Source organism: Protopterus annectens, chromosome 14.part0, assembly GCF_019279795.1.
Source record: "Protopterus annectens isolate FY-2018-M chromosome 14.part0, PAN1.0, whole genome shotgun sequence".
Lineage (NCBI taxonomy): Eukaryota > Metazoa > Chordata > Ceratodontiformes > Protopteridae > Protopterus > Protopterus annectens.
Window position 1 is genome coordinate 442,453,589 of NC_056748.1, and position 23,323 is coordinate 442,476,911.

Here is a 23,323-nt window from a genome sequence, read left to right on the forward strand (position 1 = left end):
GTAGTACTATCAACGGGATTGGTGGGAATGCATAGAGGAGACCCGGAGGCCAATCATGAACAAGTGTGTCCCTTGAGGCTTCTCCCGGAGGGGGAATCAGGGCAAAGGAGCTTCTGCATTTCATGTTCATTTGACTGGCAATAAGGTCACAGTAATACTGGCCCCACCTGTGGAATATTCTGTCCACTATTTCTTTCTTGAAGGACCACTTGTGAGCCAACAAAATTGCTCTGCTCAGCTTGTCTGCTATCACGTTGGATTTCCCCAGGATGTGCGCTGCTAACAGAAAGAGCTAGCCCACTGCCATACTCTTAGGGCCTCGTGACAAAGGGGATATGACCTGGTTCCTCCTTGTTTGTTCAAGTACCAGACCACTGACATGTTTGTCTGTCTGAATCACAATTTTACCCACAGGTAGAAAGTCCTGGAAGTACTGCAATGCTAAAAGTACTGCTCTTATCTCTAGGACATGGATATGCAGATGTGTCTCTTGATCGGTCCATGTGCCTTGGGCTGTTCTTCCCTGAAAATGCCCCCTCCCACCTGATCAGGGAAGCGTCCGTGGTCACTGTGGCTGCTGGTAAGAGTAGGACAAAAGGATGACTGATCGTGACATGGAGAGAGGTCAACCACCACTGACGGTCCTTTTTACAAGAATTCATGATCATTATAAGGTGAGACATGGGGAGCTCTTGGTAAGACCACTGAGTGAACAACAGCCATTGCAGAATCCGCAATATGCATGCGACCCAGCGGAATGGCCAGAACTGCAGCTGCCATCATGCCTAACAGTTTTAGAACTTCTGATGCTGGAGCCTTGTTTTTCGATATCAGATTGCATACCTGCTGACGGAGTAGTAAGACTCTTTCTACCGGAAGTCTCAGAGTGGTGGTGTCCAATTCTGCTCCGCTAAAACAGTATGTTGCGATGGCGGCAAGGCAGATTTTTCTGAGTTTATTGTAATGCTCAGCTGGCTGCAGAGTGACAGAGTGGTGTCCCTGGCTTGAATGAGTTGATGCCTGGTGGTGGCGGTGAGGAGCCAATTGTCTAGGTACAGAAACACCTGGAATCCTAAAGGTCACAGGTGAGCCATGACCACTGCCATGCATTTGGTGAACACTCAGGGGGTTGTCGTGAGACCAAAGGGCAGGGCTCAAAATTGGTAATGATTGGCTCCCAGACAGAAGCGCAGATGATATCTAGATGGCCTGGCCATTTTTATATGGTAGTAAGCATCCTAGAGATCTATCGAGCACATCCAACTGTCTTTCCCTAAAAAGGGAAGTATTGACTGAAGCGTGACCATCTGGAACTTCTCTTTCTTGACATATTTGTTTAGCCTGCTGAGGTCCAATATAGGTCTCCAGTCCCGTCTTTCTTGGAACTAAAAAGAATCTTGATTAAGTTCTGGATCCTGTCTGGTCTGCAGGGACAGGTTGGATGACTCTTTCTTAGCAATGTTTGGACCTCTACTGTTGCTTATTCCCTGTAACTGGGTGGAATGTCTGGGATTTTTCTTATCAGTGGAGGGGGTGTGGCAAAAGGAATGAAGTATCCTCTGGAAATAATAATTTGTATGCAGATGTCGTTTATTTTGAGCCAAGCATCTGGATGCAAAGATAAGCGACTCCCGACTGCCTCCAGAGTAGGACAGTCAGGCCTCCTTTCAGGAGTGCTGTTAGGGTTTCCCAAAGAAGTGATCTATGTCGGCCTGGTTTTGCGGACCCCCTCTCCCACAAGGGCAGCGTCTTCCATTATTGCCCCATCCTGTGCCCCTGGGGGGGTCACCACGTGTCCTGAAAGGCTCCTTGGGCTTTTTGGAAACACATCTTTCCTCCCCTTTGACCCTTGGGGTAGGGTCTGGTCGGGGTGGAAAAACAGACTCCGACGGCAGACAGAGTCTTTCCATCTTGCTCACACCTGGTCAAAGTTTCCTTAACTTTGGGCCCGAAAAGAGATGAGCCATCAAAAGGGGCATTTAAGAAGGATGACATGAAGGGCTCTGCGAAGGAACACAAGCGCATTCAGGAGTGTCTCCTAAGAGCAATTCCTGTACCTGCTGCCCTGCTCATTCCATCCACTGCATACGAAATGAGGCACATGGATGAATTAACTATGGAGTTGAGGGTAGCTAGCTGGGAGGCAACTTTATCTGAAGCTCCTGCAGCTACTGTACCCTGAAGAGCATCTCCCAGCTCTTTAAGGAGATCTCTTTGCAGTCTCGTAAAATGGGTTAAATAGTTGAGCGAACACAGTGCAAAAGTCGCTGAACTGTAAGTGCACTTCCCATATCTATCCATGATCCTGGAGTCTCTGTTAGGAGGATGGATAGAAGAGGAAGTTTCTGAAATGTCCTTTTTGGTAGCTGCCGCCACCACCATGGCATCAACTGGCACACCCTTGGTCAGAAAGGATTTGTTTTGGGGAGCAGAGATAAATTTATTAGGCCTCCTACGGACAGGCTCCATGGTGTCCGGAGACTCCCACACCCTTGTGAGACCAGCTGCATAAGCTCAACGAAGGGTGGAGACACCCAAGAGGTGGAGGGCTGAGACCCGAAAGCCTTCAGGAGAACCGACTCGTCTTCAGTAGGGCTAGTGGACTGCCAGTCACCCCTCTACCTAAGGATTTCTAGTATCTCAGCAAATGAGATATCCTCAGAGGGGGACCGTAGGGACCCTTCTGATTCATCCAAGTCAGTATCAGATGTCAAGGACTCCTGTGGGGAGTCTAGATGTTTCCTCTTACAAACTCTCTTCCTGGGAACCTCATCAGTGGGAGCTTCTGGTGAAGTCTCGGAAAAGCATGGGCCACCCAATGGGGCTTCCTGAGGCTTTGGGTCTCTACACTTGGCAAGGATCTGTGAAGCAGAAGCAGACACAGGCGCTTTAGGGAAGGAAGAAGCCAGACCTGAGGTTGAAGATGTCTTAGGAGACATAACTCTTCTCATGGCTTCGAAGGCACCTCTGCTCTCATGCGAAGGGACCAACGGATCTGAGGAAACCAGCGATAACCATGGCACCGGGACAGTGGGCTCTGAGCCAGAGGTAGGAGCAGAGCTCATCCAAGCCAAAGACCTGAGAGGCAGAGTTGGAACCGACAAGTCGGTTCGACTATCCTCATCGGACCCGACCAGAAAGTGTCAGCTTCTAGACTACTCGCACAACGCCGAAGATGTCAGAGTAAACGGAGTTGAAGACACTGGAGCAGGCGTCAGCTCCAAAGGCTCCACGATCAAGTCTGACTCCTCTGGCTCCAAAGGAATGGTATGGTTCGGAGGAGGAAGAGTTGTAGCTGGCAAAAGGCTCTTCGGATCCGAAGCCACTTGGGTCGGAGCCGATAAAAATTTTGCAAAGGCTGGTGCCTGTAAAAGCTTCTGCACCACACGATCCACATCCAAATCGGAAAGGCTAATGGAAGACCAAGATGAATGGATTGAAGGTGGTACTGACTGTAACAATGGAGATTTTGGTATTTTGGACACCGGTTCCAAAACCGGGGACCGGCTCCGAAAAGATAAGACAGTCTGCTCCAAGACCTGTGGAGCTGATGTCAAAGACTTTTTTGATTTTTTTTTGATTCAGTGGAAGTCTTGGAAGACTTTGAGGACTTACTGGATCCATCTTAGTCACTCAAAGCCTCCTGGATCAATAAGTTTCCTCTTTCTCTCCTGGAGAACCCGAGAAGAAAAGGAATGGCATATAGAGCAGGTTTCTTGCAATGTAATGTTCCTAAACAATAAATGCAGTTAACATGACTGTCAGTGACAGACATTTTCTGCCCACATTTAGGGAATTTTTTAAACCCTGATTTAGGGTGTTTGTCCTTAACATCAGCCATTGACAAAAAATTTAACACACTCAACAGCTATAAAATATAACAATAAGGCTTCCTAAAATACAGGCTAAATATAAAAGACACAAGCCTTCCAAACTATGGCTAACACGTCACACACAGATACTATTTATCTAAGCAGATAATATATCAAGTTGTGACAGAAAGGCACTATTTAAATGCAAACAACAAAGCTATTTACTACTGATAACACACTAAACTTAACTCTAATAATCTTAAAACTTGTGACAACAAGGTCACTAAGCACACACTCTTAAGTATTAACTATTTCTAAGAAAAAAATGTGACAGAAGGTCACTATTTAAACAGTATTTAAAGACTAAAGTTTAACTAGGCCTAAGCAAAACGAGGCCAAAAATTAATATATGAAAAAACACACAAAGGGAATAGGGAAACTACACAGAAAGCTATAAGAGCTTAACTAACCTACAACTACTTTTTAGAAGAAAAGTATCAATAATATTTGAAAAATATTGAAAAGTAAGGTTTTTCCTGGCCCGAGCTAGCAAGGCCCTCCGATCTGTTGCAGCGGCAAACTAGATCTGAGGCAACTCTAGGTGCATCATGGGACAGGGACTTGGCCTCGTGCTATTTGAAGACCTTGAGCTTTGTAGTAGGCCGACTCCATCTGTAAGAATGAACGGCGAGATAGAACAACTTCACATCAAAGAGCTGATTAGACTTATGAAAAGTCTTTGTCTTATCCAAATAATATTGGAGTTGTCTATTCACATCCAGTGTGTGCAGCATCTTCTCACTAACAAACTGTGGAGAAGGGAAAATGTGGGCAAATGTATAGACTGATCAAGAGACAACTCTTTCACCACCTTGGGCATAAAAGAAGGATTAGTACGAAGGGACAACCTGTCCTTAAGGAACACTAAAAAAAGGAGGGCTTGAAACACAGACAACTGTCTGGCAGAAATAAAGGTCAACACAGTCTTCCAAGAACAATAATGTAAGGAAGCTGAAGCAGTAGACTCAAAAGCAGCCTGGGTCAATTTTTCTAAAACAAAACTAAGATCCCAGGGAGAATGAACAGGCTTCCTGGGAGGCCTAATATGGATTGGATGCCTTTAAAAAATCATTTAGCTTTAAATCTAGAAGCTGAAGCAGGTGATAAAGGCAGACAGAGAGCTGATAAGTGAGCCTTAACAGAAGAATAAGACAACTCAGCATTGAGTAGTTCACACAGACAAGACAGAACCAAAGGAATGCCCACAGAAGGTGGATCCAGGTTACAAGAAAGACACCAAACAGAAAACCTCTTCCATTTGGATAAGTAGGATTTACTATTAGTAGGTTTCCTGGCCTCCTGCAGGACGCTAAGCACATCCTCAAAAAATGGTTTCTATGTGGAATCAAAATCCTATCACCTATAGTGTCAGTTGAAGCATGGACAGGTGGGGATGGATGAGAGAGCCTTGGCTTCTGTGAGTAGGTCCACCCTGTGATGTAATCTGTGAAGACTGCCCTTGGCTAAATGCAGATGAAGAGGGAACCAATGTTGTCTCAACCAAAAGGAAATCACCAACAAGATTTTGGCAGTATCTTGTATTTTGAACAGAACTTTTGGAATGAGTGGAACGGGAGGAAAGGCATAAAGAAACGTCCCCTTCCAAGAAAATGAGAGGACGTCCACATTCCAAACCACAGGACCTGGACTCTGGTACAAAAGAGAGGAAATTGTCTGTTCAGATGGGAGGCAAAAGATACATTTGAGGGAGTACCCCACTGGTGGACAATGTACAGAAACACATCCCTGTGAAGCATCCATTCTTGGGATTGAGTTATGGACCTGCTCAGAGAGTCTGCCACAATGTTAGACCTGATGGAATGTACACTGCCTGAAGAGTCACTTGATACTGGTTAGCTTGTTCCACACTAGGAGTGCCAACCAGTAAAGAAGACAGGACCTTGTCTCCCCCTATTTGTTGAAGTATCACATCAATGTGGTATTGTCTGTAAACACCTTGAGAGGTCCTAGGAAGAAAACAGGATCAAAGAAAGGCCTGAAAAGCCAGCAGAAGAGCTTTCATCTTCTTGACATTGATGTGATCTTTCGGTTGATGAGGCAAACAGACTTCCTGCACCTTTAGGGAGCTGAAAGGTGCTCTCCATCCCACATCTGAAGTGTCTGTGAACAGCTTCTGAGAGGGAAGAGGTGGGTCAAAAGAGAACCCTGGATTGAGAGTCAACTGCTGAATTCACCATTGACATTCCTGCTTGAGATATTTAAGAGGAGGAACTAAAATTTGGAGGGGATGAAAATGCTGAAGCCAAACTAACTTTAGAATCCACTGAAGTATTCGCATGTGGCGTTTGACAAAATGGAGCGTAGGAATGGTGGAAGAAGTCATGAACTCCAGAGCTGTAACTGAGATCAGAGGAAGAAGGGATTGAAAAAAGGAATTGAGAGTTATGGCCTTGGGAGGAAGCAGGGATGCCAGCATAGGAACAGTCTGGATCCTGCACCCAGAAAGACGTGATCCCGAGAAGGAGTGAAAAGGACTTTTTGAAATTTATAGTGAACCCCAAGCTCTGTAAAAGGGAGATTACAAAATTAAGTCTTTGCAACAATGTCTCTAAAGAAGATGCCTGAAACAGGAGGTCGTCCATGTAGGGAAAGATTTGGATCCCCCTTAGCCTGCAATCACAGGAGTGAGGCATTTGGTGAACAGCCTTGTGGCAGTAGAAAGGCCACAGGGCAAAGCAGGGAACTGAAAATGCCAGGAAGTAACAAAGAAATGTAAAAACTTCCTGAAAAGGCGATGAAGCAGGATATGAAGATCAGCATCCTTGAGGTCCAGAGACACCAGATAAGCCTAAGGAAGCAGAAGAGGGAACAAAGTCTGAAGGGACAACATTCGAAAAGAGGGACCTTCAGAAAAGTGTTTAGATGAGAGTGGTCCAGAGGTCTGTAAGTGCCCTTTTCTTGGGCACCAGAAATATTCTGCAGTAAAACCTCTTCCCCCTCTGGGAAACTGAAACTTCCTGAATACTTCCCTGAGTCAAGAGATCCGAAGCACCCCTGGAAAGAAAGGCAAGTGCTCCTGGTGGTGGGCGGGCTGAGAAATTCCCATAAAAGGGGGAAAGAAATTTTCAGACCATGAAATACCCTAGGGGGATAATGGGCAGAACCCAGGAATCCTGAGTAATCTTCAACCAAACAGGAAGAAAAAGGGAAAGAAGAAGAAGAAAAACAGGAACGCGGATGAGAAGAACAGGATAGTCAGACAGCGCCTAGTTTGTTTAGCAGGAGGAGCCTGCTTCCACCATTCTTACCCTTGCGGGGAGGGCGAGACCGCTTACGAACAAAGGCTGGTTTATTGGAGTAAAATTTCTCTGATATTTAGGCACTTTATCCTAAAGGGTCTTAAACAAGTCAGCAGCAGCTTCACCAAACAAGTGTTTGTTGTCCAGAGGATTATCCATCAATGTAGCGTTAATATCATAAGGCAAAAGTAGGAGCCGAAGCCAAGAAGACCTCCTCATCATAGAACCAAAGGCAACAGCCCTAGAAGAAGCATCTGCCGCATCATAACTACACTTAATGGAATGGCAAGCCACCTGGGACAAAGTCCCTAACACAGAAAGAGCAGAAGTCTTCCCTTCAGGAGTTTGGGAGATCAGAAATTACCTGATAAGTCTGAGAAAGAAAAGCCAAACTGTCCCTGGACATAAGGGTCTTAGAATTGACAGCCCTAAAAGCTAAGGTAGCAGAGGTATAAACTTTCTTACCTAGCCTCTCCATAGTTATGTTGTCTTTATCAGAAGGAAGTAACCTAGTAGAAGGCAGCAACCGAGATGGTTGTCAGTAGCCAGAAACACCACAGAAGGGTCATCAGAAGGGCAACTATATAGAAATTTACAGTCTTCAGGCACCCTATAAAACTTATCAGGTTTCTTGAGGCAGGGGGTTGGGAATCAGGAGCCTTAGATGCAGTAGAAAAGGCATCCAACAAGCCAACCAAAACAGGAAGAACAGCAGAAGGTCTAGTAGAGTCCATTTGCAGAAGATCATAATACCGCTTCTGTACCTCACAAACCGTGGCACAATCCAGCTGAAAAAAAAACTATCATTCTGGAGATTGTGTCCCCAAAAGAAATTTCCTCGAAAGGAGTGCCAGGACTAGTACATTCCTTTTCTTCAGATGCACAGTCTAAAGGAGTGGAAATCTGAGATGAATAATCAAGGGATTCCTCATCTGAATCCACCTCCTCCTTAGAAGGATCCTGCCCCCTGGTTATTTTAATGGGAGTGGAGGACTAAGGGGGGGGGGGCTAAAACACAGACCCCATGAAGAGGTTGCAAAGCCATCAATGCATTATAGAACTGAGTAAAATTCTGCCATTCACTCTGCGGGTCCTTAGGAGCTGGAGAAATATGCTTTACCTTTTGCTTTTTCTTCAAGTGGACATCTGCCTTATAATACTTAGAAGGCTCTGACTCTGAACAGCACTCAATAACAGTAGTTAGAACTTCCTCCCTGACCAAAATCTGAGGAACAACCCTTGGCCCCTTGGAAATAATCAGCCGTGGTTATGCCTGAACATCTGAAATGGATGTCTGTAAGGCCTGCAAGGACATGCATAAGGTTGGATCCATGCTGGCCTCTAAAACTGCTGCGGGCTTTCACTTGCCTTTGAAAGACATCTGATGGAGGCTGCATAGTAGAAAATCAGATCTAGGCTACTTGGCCTTCTTCTTCATGGACAGCTGTCCCTCAGAGCAGGAAGTTCCTTCCATAGTGTCTTTAGCTAAAAGCTTAAGATGTTGATTCTCCAAATACAAGGCCAAGGAAGAAAGCAAATATGGAGTATTATAGGAATAAAGGCATGACAAACTGAAGAGTACATATGGTCATGGGAAGTGCCAAGACAAGAACTGCTCATGATGGTCTTTATGTGGAATCTGTTTCCCACACTAGCATTTACTCTTCTTGGATGACATGAAACCCTACAAGCAACAATACAAAATGAAAAAAAGATAAAAATCAAAAAAACCCAATGGGTAACTTATCTGAAACGGCTTGGTGAGCCAGCAACGGAATGGGCATTTAGATAATTAAGAGATGGCATTCAGACTGGCGGCAAAGAAGTTCTAAGGATGGTACATCCAGAAGTCACCTTTATGCCCTACACTATGCGTGGAACATACATATGATGTATGGCGTACCTTAAAGCAACCAAAAGGGTTTGGTATACTGGCTGGATGTCCCTAGGCAGGGGGTCCAGACTGTAATGAATACAACAGTGAAATGGAAGGACATCTACTTATTCATATTTATTTGCTAATTTTTTAACACAAATCTCTTGAACCATGTAGGAAAACACTTGAGTGCGTGTTTTGGAGTTACTAAAGAAGGAGTACATCAAAATAAAAGAAAAACTAAGCATGTTAAGACTTCAACGATGGCTGCACACTAAGTAAAACATTAATTTCAGCTTTCCCATGTGAAAACAGAAACTCAGAAAAGTCAGCCAGTGAATTTGTCATTCTGGCTAAATTTCAGTAACTGGTTAGTAATTGCACTGCCTGGATGTTAGTACAAAAGAAATTCCGAGAACCTGAAAAAAATCAATCACAAAAGGTGACAAGAAAACACTGGCTGGGAAGAATACTGCAGCAAAAAGCAGTTCAAGCTCCACCTTTAATGCAAGACATGACTTCCAGTATTCTACAGGGAAAAATAAGTCAAATGTGCTTAGAGTGGATTAAAATAAATGAAGCACTAGGAATATATCAACTCAAATAACAAAAGGCTTAAAAAAGGAAGAAGTTTTAAACAGATATTCAGATCAGCTGATAAAAATGGAAAAAAAAAAAAGGTTGACATGAAGAAAAGGCTGGCTGAGTATAAGACTACTCAAGAAGAGACGTTTAAAAAAATGGTAGAATTAGAAGACAAAGCATTTAGGGTAAACCTGAGATTTTCTGCCATACCAGAGAAACTGGAAGGAACAGACTATTAATTTTATGAAAGCACAAACAACTGGACTGATATTCCACAGCAGTTGTTAATTGAAAAGGCACATAGTGTGTATGCTCCAAACATGGCCATGAGAAAGCAATCCAGATTTTTCATAGTAAACATGCAATCCTACCAGCAGAAAGAGTTGATTCTGACAAAACTGTAGCAGAAGGTCAACGTCCTAAAAGTGGGAGACAGTAAAGTGTTTGTGGAAAATGATTACTCACTTTACACCTGGCAGAAGAAGAGTAAATTTATTCCAGCAATCAGGGAATGTCGAGAAACAGGTGTGAGATTAAAGCTGCTGTATCCAGCTGTTTTCAATACATATTTTTGGAGGGTCAAAATCATTCTTTGATACAGAACATGGTAAGGAGGAAATAGAAAAGTTTGTCTAACAAGTGAGTTGTCAAACTGAAGGGGATTCTACTTCTTACTCTTCTGATAATAAAGCCCATAGAGTAGACATGTCCAACCTGCGGCCCGCGGGCCGCATGTGGCCCTCAGAGCTCTTCCATGCGGCCCTCAAACTCTAACTGCAACATCAATGTATGCATGCCCCAAAACACTTTTTTTGTTTTGTGTTTTTTGCTCCCGTGACCTGTAACGCTAATGTCGGTGTGCGCATGCGCAAAAGCACCCTTCTAGTTTTGTTTTTGAGCCAAAAAAGGGTCAGTGTGTTTACGCCATTATTTTGCGCCGAACAATCAGTGTGTGTGTTCTCTCTGAAGAGGGACTCATGTATGGATTTGCCGCTGTTGCCTTTGAAAGGGACAGCAATTACCTGTGTTAATAGGCAAGTATGGAGTGAGTGAGTGCATGCATGAAAGCAGAATTCTGTGTGTGAAAGTAGAAGAAGAGTGTGTGTGTATGTGTGCATGAGAGAGAGAGACGCATGCACAAAGAGGCTAACAATGATCAGTCTACCTACTGAACACAAACAAGTTAGCTCACAAATATATCATACATTAAGAGTACACTTTCATTAAATTGCGGCTTTCCTGACAGGGAGAGTGTTGTATTGAACATGAACTCATACCTCTTAACTGTATGGATTTTCAAATAATGTCTGTATTTTTGCCTCATCTTCCAATTTGTGTCTTTTGCTTAGGAAATAAAAGTAGTCATCCTAGGTAATGCAGTTCCATGGAGTAAGAATGAGACAGTAGCCTAGGGTTAATGGGTCAGTAGTGGACTGACTATGTGGGACTGTAGCATATAAAGTTGTATTGTTTTTTCAGACAAACAAAAAAGCACCTAGTACTGTTTTTTCATTGGTGGGTTCTAAGCAGTGGTAGACTGGACAACAGCAAGCATAGCTTTGGTGGATCATCAATACTGGCAAATCAAGTGGGCACAATGTCATTTTTTAAATGTTGGGGATTTTAGTGTGTATGTGTGTGCTTATGTGTTGGGAGTGCTGCAACAGTAGATGATTATTAAAGACAGAGAATTACGGACTGTGGAGAATGTTTCTTTGTTTCAAAACCTAATACTTGGGTACGCATGCCAGAAGTAGATTTTTTTAGACATAGCTTCTTGCCATTTACAGTGGATGGATATTTACATTTAATGGATAATGTATTAGCGTGGGCCTGTGGGGTTCTGAAGGATGCCAAGTCTACCACTGCCAATGTCTTGTAAAGTGACCTAGAAATGGATATTGGGTTGTTACTGAAAAAATATAGTAAGTGGGCTTAGAAATATAGTTTAATTAAACAAAGTGTACTTTCAATTTAAAGGCCATAATTTAATTTATTTCAGGTAGTCCAGATACTGGTAGATTGTATACCATTAGGCTTAATTAGGGAGAGCTGTCATTCTGGGGAAACAAACAGCCCTAGTTTCAGTGAAAGCTCTGTGGTTGCTTGCAGGTAGGAAGTTGCAGGATGTTGATGCAATGTGTTTTATTTATTATTTTTAATGCATTTGTCATTTCAAAGCATGGTTTTCTTCGATGCAAAAGAAGGCAGGACTGAATGAGCCATACAATGTTTAACTGACAATAATGGGATGGAAAGATTATAAGTGATGTATAATGTTTGTAGCTACAGTTGTTTCAGTGGTGTCTGTAATGCATAACTATTTTTGGGCCTGTGTCCCACTTTTATTTTTCGCTTTGTCCAGATTTCTTGCTCTAAGGTTGAGAGGTATGGTTCCATACTAAATCAAAAGTTGCATTTACCTTGGAAGACTTTTCGGCATAATTATGAAAAAGAGAGCCTTTTTAATATCTCTGCTTATTTCCAATATAAACTGCCATGTAACCTTGCAAATAAACTTCTTTTTAAGCTACTTTACTTCTTTTGGAATTGACAGGTATGATTCATCTGCTCGGACATAAGCATAGAGTGCTAATGTGAGATTGATTTCTTGCAGGAGTCTGTGGTTTACGTAATCACAATAACTTTTTGTGTTTCTGGGTGTGTAATCAATTTAACAGTTTTAAAGATGTTTTCCAAAAATAAATAAATATATAACAAATAAATAATCCTCTCTACACTTTGAGCTATTAACAAAGTCTGGGAATTTGTTTTTTTTCAAAAGCGAAGGTCAGCATTACAGCTCAGTAAACTGTCAGTCTGTGAGTAACTTCTGCACAAATTAAAATGTCTGAATGTCAAATGGCTTTAGATTGGAGGGAAGTTTATTTTTATTTATTTTATTTTATTTTACATTTGTTTAACGGGAAAGTCCGACTGGACACAGGTCCATTTTCAGCGGAGGCCCGGGGAGAAAAGCTCCAAAAATAACACAAAACAATATAATACAATACATGAGAGAGAGAGACAGCAAATTATGGATGTAGTACTCATACAATATGGCAGAGATTACATCTCGTAACAGTGAGAATCATTGAGGTACAGAATAAACTTAAAACATTTTTACAGTTATAATTACAGCAAGGCAAATATCAATGAGTTAAGTTTTAGGAGAAAGCTGTTTGTACATAGCTGAAGCTCTGAAACAATCTTTTGGTATGGATTAACCTGGGGATTGACACAAGTTATATGTTTGCACCAGTATGTAGCATTATAGTTTATGGTTTTCTTATTGATTTACTTTTTGCCGAGCAGTTGTTTGTTGATTTATTGATGGTCCTTTTGGTGGTGGGAAATTACATGGATGAATCCATCTCTATTATGGTTTTTTTTCAGATATTTTGACTTCCAGACAATTTCATTCAGTGAGTGGGTGTCATGTGATTACTGAGGTTGCCTATTTTACAAGTAGGGGCTTGTGTGTGTGTGTGTGTGTGTGTGTGTGTGTGTGTGTGTGTGTGTGTGTGTGTGTAAGAGAGAGAGATTTAATATGTATACTGAATATAATTTTGCAAATGGAATTCTTACTTAAACATGCCCCTCTTTTTGGGCAACTAGACTTGAGTAACCAATATTAGATCTTAGCCATCCAGCTGGGAAAGGTTAGTATGTGGATTTTCCATCTGGTTTGATGAAAGCTATGCTACTTACCCAAGGATTACATTTATGGCTATCCATCCAGCCATCGTGTTGCTGAACTACACTGTTTGATAATGAGAGGAGCATTTTACAGAAGTTGAAGGTTTTTGTGTCAAGAACCTGTCCATAAAAAGTGGCTTGTTTATGTTGCAGTGAAGGCTGTGGTCTTTGTAGTGAGCGTTTTAAGTATAACCAGTATTTCTGAGGTAGAGGAAGTCTCTTAAGGCAGGATCTTTCTTAGCTTGGAAAGCAAGCCAGTGATGAAATTTATAGGGGCCAGTGAGAGACAGAGGAAAGCAAGAAGCTTTTTAGTCTGTTTGGATAACTACATGAACTTAGTCCTTTGAACTTTTTTGTCAGAAATGGTTGTAGTCTTTCTTTTGGCAGGGTGTTTTGCTGAGGCACATGCCAAAAGGGGCATTGCACTCAATAATGGCTCTTGTAAAGGAAGAATACAGGGATGTTATGACCTCCTTGTCCCTGGATGAGATACCCTTACTAATGAAGTGGGCCATGTAAAAAGCTTTCCTTACAACGGAGACAACGTGGTGGTCAAAAGTCAGGTTTTTATCAACCTGGGTGCCCAAGTACCATACGACTTATTGCGTGCTTACAACATTGTTATTAATGTGATAATTTGTGGGGACATCACTCTCCTCAAAGGGGATGATGATGCATTTTTTGGCATTTAGCTTGAGGCCATATTTCCAGCACCAGTTATTTGTTTGGGTGAGACCCTCTTGTAGCTTATTCAGAATTGTTTTATTAAGTCAGTAATATGAATTCTTTACTTTATTGCAAATTTGTTGGGTTATTTTTGTGGATTATAGTATTGTAGGACAGCTGATGTTGACATTTTACGTAGTTGGACTGCTGGAATGGTTTTCCCAGTGAGAAATGCTAGTGTTGTAGTGAATATATGTTTATTTGTGAAAAAAAAAAAAAAAAAAATATATATATATATATATATATATATATATATATAAACTAAGATGTTAGAGTTAACTGTTAGATTAGAGAATTAGAATGAGAATTAGAATTTTAAGGCAAATATTAGGCATTTATTATATTTATTCATTGTTCAAATGCACCTACAGTACAGCGAGGAGGTCGACTGTGGTCTTCCGGAGCAACAAAAGAGTTAACTATATGATATATTTTATATGTGGCCCTAAGACCATTTCTGTTCACTCAATGCGGCCCTAGCAAGCCAAAAGGTTGGACACCCCCAAGAGAGACTATGCTACTGAAATAAAAGCACAAGAGTTGACTAGAAGAACTAGGTGTACATTGGAAATGAAGCAGCGAGTGGATATGGGAGATGGAGATCAACTGGAAGAAAACCAGCAACTCAGAAATCAATGAATAAATAGGGTATTATACATGGCATCAATGTCTGGAATAAGATTTAGGAGATGGGAAGAGGAAGGAACTGCAAGTAAAATAAAATACTGTTGTTAACATATTTTACAGTATATGACATATAATACATGCTACAAAATAAAGCTTTTTTTAGTTATTTTTGTGTGTAGTAGGGATACTAGGGGTAATCAAGAGCACCTTTTTCCTCCTCCTCCTTTCTTTTTTCTCTTTTTTTTGTTCAATTTAAAGAAATGTAGTTACTGAAATGTAAAAAGAGAAGAAAGCCTGGACAAAACAGCATGATACAAGTAAAACTGATATGCCTTTACTAATTTTGCATAAAGGAATGGCTGGATTTACAAGACTCTTCTCTTGATTTAATAAGTTTTAAGGGGAAGCAAATAAATATAAGAACACTGATTATAATGAATACTGAATAGTGTTTTCAATTATCACATAAATATTTACATTGTAATATGTGTAGTGGAACACAACTGTCTATCTGGTTCTCATGTTTCTAAGCAGACAATCTGATATGGCGACAATAAAACAGAACACTTTCTTTCAATGTTTTCTGAAAGCAATCAAGTTGTTTTCTTCATTTGGGAGAAGAATAAAGATAAGACAAAAACAGACAGCACTTAGTGAAAGTAGAAGCACAGGCTGCACCATGCATCCTAGCATGGATCACCCTCATTATAGGTTAATTCAAGCCTGGGAGCGTGGCTGTCAGCCTGGGACAATTGCTCCTATTAGGAGGGTTAAACTTCACTATTTGAACTAGTACACAGTTTTGTGTTTTACTGTTAACTTAATAGGCTTTGGGGGTATCCTGGAGGTATGCCTGTTGTTTTGTTTGAGGTTTTTCATTAAAACAAAGTTTAATAAGACTGACATAGGTTCAAAAGGATATGTCAAGAAACAACTGTATACAAAATCATCCTGCCAAACATTAGTGTATGCATGTAACACAAAAGAAACTATATATACACAATAGGTAGGAATAATAACTTTTTATCATAATAGCACTTTCCATATTATCTTTAAATGTGAATGGTCTCACAAACACAAAAAAAGAGTTTTGAACTATATTTAAAAAGCACAGCGCAAATAGCTATACTACAGGAGACAGATGTCGGAAGAAATAAGCATGTGAATTTGATAAAGAAAGGATTTTAGGATGGTTACTTAGCTGATTATCTGGGACAAAGAAAAATGACAGCACTTGCATTAACTGCAAGAACAGCTCCAATAGTGATAGAAGAGGAAAAATTATTGGTAGATTTGTACTAATAAGGGGATACTTGGAAAGGAGAAGGACTATGCTGGCATACATTTATATTCCAATTCTAACTGCTACAATGGAGCTTAGGAGCTTAAAAAAGTCTGAGAGAAATCATCAATTTTCAGTAGGAAATATTAATTATAGGTGGTGACTGGAATTTGATTTGCAACAGTGAGGATGCGTCTGAGAGGCCTAGAAGAGAAAATATACAAAAGTAGGTATATCTTTGATGAAATTTATGAAAATATTTGGTATGGAAGATGTGAATTCAGTAGTAGGTGTTCAGAGAAAATTTATATATTATTCCCCAAGGTACAAACCTGGGCTAAGCTAGACAGAAATTATATTTCACAGGAACATGTGCATTTAATTGAAAGTTTTGAAACACATCCAATACCTATTTCAGATTACATGCCAATAACTAAAATAAAATGCAGGGTAATGAAGTAAAAATGAAACACTGTCTCTTCCCTACTTATCTGTTAAAAAGAGAGGAATTTAACTCCTTGCATCCGAGTGACGCCTCCAGGTGCATCTGCAGTTAACACCTACTGAAGTCTCTAGGTGTTAAACATTGTGTTAAACATTGCTTGTTCATATTTACGCCAGTAATTTCAAAACCATGTTATGTACAAGGTTTTAAAAGATTTCATCTTAAGCCTTACACAATAAGAAACTTAACTGCATTGATATCTGACCTCTGTCTAGTGCATGTAAATAGATTTTTTATGATATTAATTTATATAATGTTCACATTTTTCTAAATATCTCAACAACCAAGTAACACAGACAGAACTCCTTAGCCTCATAAGAAAGTACTCAGCTAGTTGACTGCTGACAGTATGTGTGTAACTTAAGTGGCTGCTGAGATATTTTATTACACATGTAATAGTTACTGTGTTTTCTGTGTCTTATAAAATTTGGATTAAGACCTAGAACCTAAAGAATACTACCACTGTGAAAAGAGTTTCTGCTGAAGACTTTGACATTTACACCTCTTTAGTAAACCCTATAATCCCAGAAATGTGAACATTTGTGAGGACATAATTTGATTCTGTCAAAAGGCTTAGGCTTCACCCACTGGAAGGTACAGTGCAAATGTCCTGAGCTCCAGTGTAGTGGATAAGTTAAAGAATGGGTAGTGGAATGGGTAGTGGAAATTATTTGGAAGTTATCAGAGAAGACAGACATTTCTTCTGAAAATATAACTAGGGAGTAGGATAAAATTAAAGTGCAGTTTAAAAATAGGGTGGAAATAAAAGAAAAAGATAAGGTTAAGGAGTAATAAGGATTACTTAGATGGGCTGACAAAGGAGAAAGTATTGCAGAATATGGGAATCTCACAGAACAAGAAGTGGCACACTTGCAGAGATCTCAACAGAAAATAAGTGACCACCTTGATAATATGCATGAGTTTAGAAAGACTGCTGTTAAGCAACTGTTTTTTTGATAATACCTCCAAAGCACAAAACTTTTAGCACAACAGCTCTGGCGACAATGTACAAAACGTTGTCGTCAAGCTTAGGGAATCTACAGCAAGGAAAATAACCACAGATTATAGCTTCATTAGAGGTTACTAGGCTAGTGGCCAGTGTGACTTTACAAGCCTAGCCATATTAATTCCAAGTATCCCCATTTGTTATTTTTGTGTAGTTTGCAGAATGAACGAATTTATGAACAGAGCTGGTTTGTGATCAACATCAGCTACCCCTGTTCATGAGAGACAAGGGTGCCACCCCCAGGGGCAAATTTGTGGTCTTCCATCCAATCATCTAGGCTTTGTTTGAATAGGGTCAGTGGGCAGCTCTGTTTTACATGAATAGGAAGTCTATTTCAGAGAAGTGACAGTCTCTGAAAATCTTATCTGTCTCTTCAGCATGTTCTGTTAATGTCAAAGAGGCTAGGCTGAAATCCTTAGAGCGAGTGACTCTTGTGCCATTTGACTTGCAGATGAGGAGCATTTCCATTAGGCAGAGTCGGAGATTGCACTATAGGCCAAGCACAAGTCGCCACTCGGCAACCTATAAGATACAGAGTAAAGTGACACAACTTTCAGCCTGCCCATGTAAGATCATGGCTTGGAGTCCCTGTATTTTCTCAGTGAAAAATCTCTGAGGTCTCTCCAGCTGCTTCAAGTCTCTGGCGAGGTACATGGAAAAGGGTGTATTATATATTATATTCTATTAGTCTGATGAGGGCTGAGTACAGTGGAGTTATAACATCCCTTGGCCTGGATCCTATGGTTTTGCTTATGAGGTGCTCTATGTAGAAAGCTTTCCTTACCACTGTGGAAACATGGTAGTGGAAGTCCAGATTGCTATCTACCTGTGTTCCTAAGTCTTGCATCACTGGGTTGGAACTGGGGGGGGGGGGTGCTGTCAATAGTGCAATTTGTAAGGAATTCTGCTTTGTGAAAGGGAATAATAATGCATTTTTTTTCATTTAGTTTTAAACCATGGCTTTGGCACCAATCATTCATTTGTTTTAGCCCTTCTTGTAATATGCTGACATTGTTGGGGAACTCAGTGATTGCTCCCAGTTTGCACTCATCAGCGAACATGGTAAACCAGAGGCCATCTACTTTGGCCTGGACTTCTGAGAAGTAAAAGCCAAACGGTTAGGTGCCCAGCACAGAGATCCTGTACAGTTATTTTAAATATTTTGGAAATTTTATGAAAATCTGTATAAAGCAGAGAAATGTGGAAATCACAAAAAAGCACAAATGGAAATGTTTTTGGAAGAATTAAATATGCCAAGGTTATAGGTATATGAGGCTCAATTACTAAAAACTAGGAGAGCAGGAGATGAGATAGAAATGATGATATATAACCAAGCTACAGAACAGTCCCCAGGAATAGAAGGTATTCATGATTAGGTTTGGAAGCTAGGAGGGAAGAAAGTGATAAAGATCTGGAAGGTTTTGTTTAACAGGAGGAGAATCACCAACATCCTGGAAGAAAGAGGCGGTCGCTGTAATACCTAAAGATGGTAAAGACTCATCACATCCAGCTTCACATAGGTCCATTTTGATTCAAAGCCATGACAATAAAGTATTTATCTTTATAATGACAAAGTATGGAAAATGTGATGCGAAATTTGATAGATATTGATCAATGTGGTTTTGGGAAGGGGAGGCAAACATTTGACAACATTAACAGAACAATGACGATCCAGAGGGAAGAAGAATGTAAAAAACTGCCACTATTTTGAGTGTCTTGATGCAGAGCAAGCATCTGACAGACTAAGGATTTTATGAATAAGCTAATGGATGCATTTGCATTGCCTGATAAGATTATAAGGTTGATTAGAAGGATATACGAGGAACTGATGATGAAAATTAAGGGGGGAGTCCTCTTTGATAAGTTCTGTGTGAGCAGTGGAACCAGGCAGGGATGTCCCTCTTTCCCCTTGTTATTTGCATTATATTTAGAACCAGTGGCAAAGAAAATAAGGGACTCAGAAATTCAAGGCTATAACTGGCATGGTAGTCAAGAAAAATTAGCTTTATTTGCAGATGATATTATTTTATACCTGATAAAACCAAAAAAGGACATTTCAGTGTTGTGGAATATTCTTAGTTTCAGGTCTTTTTTGGGATACAAAATTAAGAGAGATAAAACAAAAGCAATAGCTGTAAACTACATACCCACACAGAAATTTGTTCAACAATACCCATATTTATGGGGATATGACAAAATGAAGTACATATGAGTAAGGATTAAAAAGGATTCTGCTTTGGCAGCTAAGGATATGTGGGAAGACAATGATTTAAAAGATAATATAAAAACTGAGAAATTGGAAGCTCTATTTTATGGATAGGGATATCAATATACAAGCAGTGAAAATGTTTTAGTCCCTAAGTTTTGTACACAGGTCATGCATTTTTTAACACTCAGAGAAGTTGCAGATATCAAATTAATAAAGAGTTGGAAATATTTTATCTGGAAGGGGAAGAGGGCAAGAGTCAAGTGGAATAAGTTAATCCTTCCAATACAAGGTGATTTGGGATTACCTGATTTGAAGGCTATTTCTAAGCTACATAGTTAAAGCTCCTATACATAGCACAAGCAGAAGGCTATAATTCAAAGTGGAAAAGGGATGATGATGAAATGGGGGGGGGGCTCAAGAAACAAGGAGAGAGACTGGGATTTTGGATGCAGATCCTTAAGGAAAACAACAATAACCAAACAGAATATTATATTCCTGAAATGGAAGATTATTCTAAAAACTAAGACAATGTAGGGCTGGAGAAGGGATATATTAGAATAGGCAAGAGGTGGCTGGAATCTATTGGAGAAAACTGGCAAAGGAACCAAGGTATTGGTAACAAATAATTAGAAAGGGGAAGATAACAGAATGGGAAGAAGCCAAGAATTCATTTGTGCTGCAGGCTAGAGATTTCCTACTCTATCATGAACTGATTTCAGAGTACAGGCAAAGAGAACAAAATAAGGGGATTCAAAGCAAAAGACCATCAGTGGTAGAGTTTTTAGAAGAATCTAGAACAGAAGCTGCTGTTAAAAAAGGAATAACTGGTAGGACATATAAAAACAAAACTACATGGTAACCATAGGAATCAATTAGAGGAGGTTAGAAAGGATTGGGAAGACCGACTAGATAAGCAATTCACAAAGAAACAATGGGAGGATATATGTATGGCTCCTAAATATGCAATGAAGTCTAGAATATTTAAGATCTTTGCTTGAAAGTGTCTATACCCCAAGCAGATGCCAAAGAAGTTTTCCAAAGGTAGCTTGCAAATGTTGGAGGTGTGATGGGGAAAAAAGAGGCAATTGGAAACATATTTTTTGGAAGTGTAATGACTTGGCAGACTTTAAAAATTCACTGTAAACTACTCTGTCAGAAATACTGGGTAACCAAATTGGTGTAACTAAGGAAAGGATTTTTTGAGCCACAATACAGAATCGGAATTGCTTAGACACAGTTAAGGCCTTGCTGAGTCTAATTCTGGTGTCTTCCAAAAAAGCTATTACTAGAAAGTGGAAATCAAAGTTTAAACCAACTGTACTAGAAGTTGTGAATATAAATAATAGCAGAAACAAAGCTAAGCCACAGACCAAGCTGGGTTAGTTAATTAGTTAGTGAGGAAGTAATAACTGTAGTGGGTAATGGTAGCCCTTTGGAAATAAAAATCTTTATGATGAAATCCAAATCCCTTGAAGGAAAAAAAGCAATTGTTCTTTTTTTGAATGTTTTTTATTAAAGGAGATCTTTTGTCAGATGTACATTAACTGTCATGAGTTTAAATAGTTTTTTACACATAAGCATTTAGAAAGGTAGAAAACTCCCTTGATTGGATAACATTAGCAATAAATCAGTTCTATAAGATACAATTGTCAACCTATGTCTCCATAAAAGAATGGGAGCCTGTGTGATTGGTTAGAACAGCCGTGTGTAGTATAATGAATCACTGGAAAGGGGGAGGGCAGTGTTCGGTGCAAACCACTTGTCAAAAATCAGAGCCATTGATGAATCAGAATCTGAGAGTAGAAGAACAAAGAAATAGCTGGAATAAGGCTAAGGGAACTAAGCAAGACAGCAGGAACAAATGAAGGGTTAAGGGAAAATAAATAAGGTGGTAGGAACTAAAGCATAGGTGGGGGATTGGCTGGAGTGGGCCAAATAAAAAAAATAAGAAAATAGACTTTGGGTATTTACGAATCACTGAAATAGGGGAGTCCGAGTGTATTTAGTGATGAACGACAGCATCAAAGAACACCTGTTAGAGACCAGTCAAATAAATTCAAACATGAGCATGACCAAAGATTCCAAAGCACTGTGAGAAACTTTTTTCAACTTTAAACTTTTTAGTATCCAGTAGGTCCCCCTCACATAAAAGCATCCAGAACCCAATTTCAAACTCTGCACAACGATGCTTCACTCAGTGAACACTGCAGTAAGTGGAAGCAGAATTTCCCTCAAATGGATAGGATTTGAAAGGACTCAGTTCTATCAGAATATATTACCCACTATGTTTAATGTCATTTTTACTATTACTCACTGGTTGCTCATTAAATGTCATCTTGCTTATGTAACCTTGCTGCCTTAATTTTAAGTATATATTTGTATCAGTACTTCAGAAATTAGAGTTAGAAAACAATGCTAGGTTACTCACTTCAGGAGTATAGGACAATCTGTTAAGAGGAGTATACTTTCAACATGATAACCACGAACTCTGCCTTCCTGATAAATACTGCTCTTCTACAAAGTAAAAAGTTACTGAATCTTTAACAGTTAAAGACAAGTCAGACATCTTAACTTATTTTTTTATTTACTTTATATGTGGCACATTTAAAATAGGACTTGTCTTATAGGAGTATCTATTCACAGTTCACTAGCAAAAGAGTGCATATTAAACTGTCTAATGTATTAGGCAGTCATTTAAATTGTTCTTTTAGTGTACATCTCTCACAGTTATCCTTGTTTAACTTTCCATGTTGGGGGGGGGGGGGCAAAAGAGCCGTAAGTATGTTCTCTCTCTCTCTCTGAAAAGTAAACAATTTAAAATAGCTTTAATTTTAATTACCTGCCATTGAAATGTTATTTTTTAAACTGAATTATACTTTAGTAGTGGTGGGCTATATAACTTGAAGGCCAGTTAATGCAGAAACTACAGACTGGTTTTTGACAAACAAAACACAGCTGTCACTATCTGGTGCACATAAAACAAACACAACAGATAAGTAATAATGTGCATGAAGCATATGAAAAAAGTAACTGGAGTAGCACAACTAAAAGACAAACTTCAGGAATTAAATGACAACTGTATGCTAAATGAAACCAAAGCAGTTAAGGCTGTTTGTATTAAATGTATTTATCATCCTGAAACTGCAAGTGTAAATGATAAAATTTAATTTGGGCCATTATGACATCCTCTAATTTGGGCCATTATGACATCCTCTAATTCTAAACTAGACTACAACAAGCAAAGGTAACTAAGACATAAATGTGACTTTTTAATGGGAAGATAAAATGTTGACAATGAAAAAAAACACCGGTTAGCTAAAATAATTAATAATGAATTTAGTACCTGTGTGCCATTTGTCCTTTGAGAGGTTTATGTGTTATGCCACCATCCCTGAATCCACGGTTCTCAAAACTGTTTAATGGAGCTATATTTCTGCCTAAAAAGCACAGAAAAAAATGCAATTTAAATGAATTACTAGTATTCAGCACACATTAAGAAACTGTAAGATCACAGTATTAAAAATAAACTTTCTGAAACCAAATGAGTAGCAATGACATTTAAGTACTCATCATATCTGTAGCTCTCCACAATCATTCCTAGAGCAAGTCTACTAGCATACATTTTTTCCCAACAGTATCATAAGCGACTTGAGTTTCCATTATTATTATCTGTGTT